The following is a 6,238-nucleotide window of genomic DNA, read 5'->3' as shown; positions in this document are numbered from 1 at the left end:
TTGACCAGGATGGTCTCGATCTCTTGACCTCGTGATCCACCCGCCTCGGCCTCCCAAAGTGCTGGGATTACAGGCTTGAGCCACCGCGCCCGGCAACACATATTGCAAGTTTTATAGAACAGACTCTAAACTTTCTTTGTGTAATAAGATTTGTCAGCCTCGGTGATATTGATGATAAGATGCTCCTTTTTCTCTCTCAGTTTTTTCACTGTCCTCTCAGAAATAGCTTAGACTTGCCATCCACGGCAGCTCCCACCTCTAATCCTGGCACATTGGGAGGACAAAATGGGTGGATTGCTTCAGGTCAGGTGTTTGAGTCCTGACACGCCAACAGGGAGAAACCTCGAATGTACTAAGTACAAAAAATTGACTAGGCGTGGTGACTCACCTACCACTGATTACAAACTAAAAGGTATTCTCCACAAGGGAGCCACAGGGGCAAGGCATACTTAATGTGTCTCAACAGCGCATTATCGTTTTTCCTCACCAGTGTGACCTATCACATGTGTAGGCAACAATCTCCATCTGACTCTGTTTCCTTTTTTTTTTTTGGTGATGGAGTCTCGCTATGTCACCCAGGCAAGAGTGCAATGGCATGATCTTGGCTTACTGCAACCTCAGCTCCCAGGTTCCAGCAATTCTCCTTCCTCAGCCTCCTAAATAGCTGGGGTTACAGGCGCACACCACCACGCCTGGCTAATATTTTGTATATTTTACATATACAAATGAAATGAGGATTAAAAAGAAATGAGGATTCACCATGCTGGCCAGGCGGGTCTCAATCTCCTGACCTCATGATCTATCGCCTCGACCTCCCAAAGTGCTGGATTACAGGCATGAGCTACTGTGCCAGGCCTGGCACTGTTGTTACACATCTGTACCTACTCAGCCAGGGGATCATTTTTCACCCAAATGGTCTCCTACACTGCTGTACTCTTTCATAGAGTTTACTAATTTTTTTCTTGGGTGTACACAATTCTGGAATCTACACAGGGAATTTTGTTGAGTATATGCCGGAAACTAGAAATCAGAGGCCGTTTAACTTAAGAGATGTAAAACTGCTTTGACCTCACGTCACCAAACTGCTGCTTTTTTGGCTCTCTTTTATTCTTGTCTCCTACCCATATTGTAATTTGCATATTCTCCATAAGGGATGGCTCAGCATCACTGTCAGCAGCGCAGCTCAGCCCTTGTATCCCCCTTCATGTATTTCTTTCTGTCTCCTTGTATTTTCTGGGACTGACTGTTTTCTTTACTGCCTGGGCGACTGTTGTACTTAAGAACATGTCGTGGGATCCTTCAGGCCCAGGATCAAGTTTTGTCCCTCACTTACCAAACGTGTAAATTGGGTCAAGTACATGAATACTGTAAACCTGCTGTCCTTACTTAAGAAGTAACAATTTGCCTTCAGGTTTTATTTTTGTTTGTTTGTTTTTTGTTTTTTATGATGGAGTTTTCCAATTATTGCCCAGGCTGCAGTGCAGTGGTACAATCTTGACTGACTGCAGTCTCTGCCTCCTGGGTTCAATCACTTCTCATGCCTGAGGCTCCCAAGTAGCTGGGATTACAGGCATGCGCCACCACACCTGGCTGATTTTGTATTTTTAGTAGAGACGTGTATTCTCCATGTTGATCAGGCTATTTTTGAACTCCTGACCTCAGGAGATCTGCACACCTCAGCCTTTCAAAGTGTTGGGATTACAGGTGTCAGCCACCATACCTGGCTGCCTCCGTGTTTTTAAAACAAGTTAAATAGATGTCTTCACATATTGAAAGTTTTCTGCTAGAGACTCTAAACTTTGTTTAATATGATTTGTCAGCCTTGGGTGATGTTGATGGTGAGAGCCCGTTTTTTTGTCTCAGTCATTTCACTGTCATGTCAGAAATAGGTTAGACTGCCTGACTTCAGTGGCTCGCGTCTTTATTCCCAGGACTTTGAAAGGTCAAGGTGGTTGGATCGCTTCAGGTCAGGAGTTTGAGTCCAGTGGGGCCAACATGCTGAAACCTTGAATCTACTAAATACAGAAAAATGACTAGGCGCGGTGGCTCACACCTGTAATCCCAGTACTTTGGTAGGCCAAGATGGGCAGATAACCCAAGGTCAGCCTTGCCAAGATGGTGAAGGCCTATCTCTACTAAAAGTACAAAAATAAACTGGGTGTGGTGGCATGCACTTGTAATCCCAGCTATTTGGGAGGCTGAGTCCAAAGAATTAATGGATCCCAGGAGGCGAAGATAGCAGTGAGCCACGATTATGCCACTGCAGTGCAGCCTGGACAACAGAGCAAGATTTGGACACACACACCCATACACACACATAAGCACACACACATACATACATTTAGCCAGGCTGGAGTCCCAGCTACTTGGGAGGCTGCTACGGGAGAATCTCTTTATCAAGGAGAATCACGCCATTACACTCCAGTTTGGGTGATAGAGCATGACTCCATCTGAAAAAAAAAAAAAACTTGCTTAAACTGGGAAGCTTAAGACACAGAGATTTATTTCTTTTGAATTTAGAAAGTGGGAAATCTAAGAGCAAGATGCAGTCAAATTGATTTGTGGTGAGAGCCTTCTTTTTGATTTCACCCAAGCATCTTCCTGCTGTGTTTTGTCTTGGTGGAAAGAGGAATAGTCAACAAGTTCTTTACTGTCTCTTTTTATAAAAGCATTAGTCCTCACCAGGAGCCATGGAGTTTATATTTTGTAGATATCTCTTCCAAATGCGTAATGAAGAAGTTTTCATCAACAGAGCAAGGCAATACAGAAGTGTTCCACACAGGGACATTGGCAAGACATGAAAGTCATCACATTGGAGAATTTTGCTTGCAGGAAATTGAGAAACGTAGTCATGACTTTGAGTTTCAATGGCAAGAAGATGAAAGAAATAACCATGAAGCATCCATGACAAAATTTAAAAAGCTGACTGGTAGTACAGACCAATAAGATCAAAGGCATGCTGGAAACAAGCCTATTATAGATGAGCTTGGAGTAATCTTTCATTCCCATCTTCCTAAACTTCATGTATTTCAGACCGAAGGGAATATTGGTAATCAGGTTGAGAAGTCTATCAATGATGCCTCCTTAGTTTCAACATCCCAAATAATTTTTTCTATAGCCAAAACCCATATTTCTAATAACCATGACAGTAATTTCCTCCATTCTTCATTATTTACACAGAAAGTACACATGAGAGAAAAATCCTTCCAATGTCATGAGAGTGGGAAAGCCTTAATTTTAGCTCATTCTTTTCATCTCTTTTTTCTTTTTTCTTTTTTCAGCCAATGACAACCTCAGTTGTAGCTCATTCTTAAAGAAACATCAGATAAACCATTTAGGAAAGAAACAATATGAATGTGATGTGTGTGGCAAGGTCTTAAATGAGAAGCGGTATCTTGTACGCCATCGTAGATGTCACACTGGTGAGAAACCTTACAGGTGTAATGAGTGTGGCAAGTCCTTTAGTGACAAGTCATGCCTTAAACGCCATCATAGACTTCATACTGGAGAGAAACCTTACAAGTGTAATGAGTGTGGCAAGACCTTCCGTCAGGTGTCATCCCTTACATGCCATCGTAAACTTCATACTGGAGAGAAACCTTACAAGTGTAATGAGTGTGGCAAGACCTTCCGTCAGGTGTCATCCCTTACATGCCATCGTAAACTTCATACTAGAGACAAACCTCACAAGTGTAATGACTGTGGCACGAAATTCCATCAGATGTCATCTCTTCAACACCACTGTAGACTTCATACTGGAGAGAAACCTTACAAGTGTCATGAGTGTGGCAAGACCTTCATTCAAAAGTCACACCTTACAGAGCATCGTAGACTTCATACTGGAGAGAAACCTTACAAATGTATGGTTTGTGACAAGGCTTTCCGGCGTAATTCACACCTGGCAATACATACTAGAATTCACACTGCAGACAGTCCTTACAAATGCAATGAGTGTGGCAGGACCTTCAATTATAAGTCATCCCTTACATGCCATCATAGACTTCATACTGGAGAGAAACCTTACAAATGTAAGGTTTGTGACAAGGCTTTCAGACAAGAGTCAAACCTTAAACGACACACTAGGATTCACACTGGAGAGAAACCTTACAAGTGTAATGACTGTGGCAAGACCTTCAGTCGAAATTCATCACTTGTAATTCATAAGGCAATTCATACCGGAGAGAAACCGTACAAGTGTAATGAATGCGGCAAGGGTTTTGATAAAAAATCACGCCTTGTATGTCATCATAGACTTCATACTGCAGAGAAACCTTACAAGTGTAATGAGTGTGGCAAGGCCTTCAGACAGGTGTCATCCCTTACCTGCCATCATAGACTTCATACGGGAGAGAAACCTTACAAGTGTCATGAGTGTGGCAAAACCTTCAGTCACATATCATCCCTTGCATGCCATCATAGACTTCATACTGGTGAGAAACCTTATAAGTGTCATGAGTGTGGCAAGAAATTCCATCAGATGTCATCCCTTACATATCATTGTAGACTTCATACTGGAGAGAAACCTTACAAGTGTCATGAGTGTGGCAAGACCTTCATTCAAAAGTCAGCCCTTACATGCCATCATAGAATTCATACTGGAGAGAAACCTTACAAATGTAAGGTCTGTGACAAGCCTTTCAGAAGAGATTCTCACCTAGCAAAACACAGTATAATTCACACCGGAGAGAAACCTTACAGTGTAATGAGTGTGGCAAGACCTTCAGTCAGATGCCAAATCTAGTACGCCATTGTAGACTTCATACTGGAGAGAAACTTTACAAGTGTAATGAATGTGGCAAGGTTTTTAACCGACAAGCAACCCTTGCATGTCATCATAGACTTCATACTGAAGAGAAAACTTATAAATGTGAAAAATGTGACAAAGTTTTCACTCACAAATCACATCTTGAAACGCATAAGAAAAGTCATAGTGAAGAGAAAGTTTACAGATGTAAGATTTGTGACAAGGCTTTCACATGTAATTTATACCCGGCAGAACATACTAGAATTCACACTGGAGAGAAACCCCACAAGTGTAATTAGTGGTGCAAGTCCTTCAATCGAAATTGATCTCTTAATTCATAAGGCAATTCATACTAGAGAGAAAGCTTACAAGTGTAATGAATGTGACAAGGTTTTTAATCAAAAATCAAATCTTGCTCATCATTATAGACTTCATACTGGAGAGAACCCTTACAAATGTGAAGAATGTGACGTTTTCAGTCCCAAGTCACCTTGAAAGACACAGGATAATTCATACTGAACAGAAACCATAGACATCTGAGATTTGTGACAAGGTTTTCGGGCATGATTCACACCTGGCATAACATACTAGAATTCACAATGGAAAGAAAACTTACACGGGTAATGAGTGTGGCCAAGCCTTTAGTGGACAGTCAACACTTATTCGTCATCAAGCAATCCATGGTATAGGGAAACTTTATTAATGTAAAGATTGTTACAAAGTCTTCAGTAACGCTACAACCATTGCAAATTATTGGAGAATTCGTAGTGGAAAGATATCTTACAAGTGTGATAAATGTGGCAGATTTTTTGAGCATCGTTCATACCTTTCAGTTTATCGGCCAACTCATGCTGAAGAGAAACCCTACAAATGTCATGAGTGTGGCAAGGTCTTCAGTCATACTTCACCTTATGCAAAAAATAGAATTTATACAGGAGAGAAACCTCACCAGTGTGATCACGGGGGCAAAGCTTTACTTCACATTCACACATCATTAGACATCAGAGAATCCATACCGGACAGAAATCTTACAAATGTCCTAAGTGTGGCATGGTCTTTAGTCCGAGGTCACTCCTTGCAGAACATGAGAAAATTCATTCTGGAGATAATTGCTCAAAATGCATTGAATAAGCAGCCATCAAGAATTAATTGACATTAAAATGTTTATGTTAAGAAGATAGAGCCACAAAAGGTGGCTCACGCCTGTAATCCCAGCGCTGTGGGAGGCCAAGATGGTTAGGTCGCTTAAGGTCAGGAGATTTGAACCAGCCTGGCCAACAGATGTGAGCCCCCTTTTCAAGCCTGTTTTTTGTTTCTTTAACAAAACTGATAGGGGATTTTATGGGTAATGTGTTGAATCTAAATCACATTGGTTTATATAATCATTTCACAACATTTTCCAATCAATATGAGTTGTATCTGTATTTACATATATTTTTAATCATTTTGATCAATGTTTGTAGATGTCAAGGTAGAAACTTCTCACCTTTTTAC

The 6,238-nt window shown here is 41.3% G+C and overlaps 1 protein-coding gene, 1 long non-coding RNA gene and 1 pseudogene across 4 annotated transcripts in view; 2 read left to right on the top strand and 1 right to left on the bottom strand.

The window, feature by feature from the left end:
• The window catches only part of LOC119469437, a 17,362-nt gene extending 11,131 nt beyond the window's left edge, over window positions 1-6,231 (top strand). Inside the window, exon 3 of the long non-coding RNA XR_005198231.1 lies at window positions 5,937-6,231. This is a non-coding gene — a long non-coding RNA (uncharacterized LOC119469437). The remainder of the gene's footprint in view (window positions 1-5,936) is intronic.
• The window catches only part of LOC119469431 (zinc finger protein 160-like), a 609,418-nt gene that overhangs the window by 248,671 nt on the left and 354,509 nt on the right, over window positions 1-6,238 (bottom strand). The gene's annotated exons all lie outside the window — the stretch shown is intronic.
• The window catches only part of LOC108295662, a 20,151-nt pseudogene that overhangs the window by 6,905 nt on the left and 7,008 nt on the right, over window positions 1-6,238 (top strand).

Source organism: Cebus imitator, unplaced genomic scaffold, assembly GCF_001604975.1.
Source record: "Cebus imitator isolate Cc_AM_T3 unplaced genomic scaffold, Cebus_imitator-1.0 Scaffold654, whole genome shotgun sequence".
Lineage (NCBI taxonomy): Eukaryota > Metazoa > Chordata > Mammalia > Primates > Cebidae > Cebus > Cebus imitator.
Note: the sequence above shows the minus strand (reverse complement) of the source record. Positions and strands in the feature narration are given on the sequence as shown.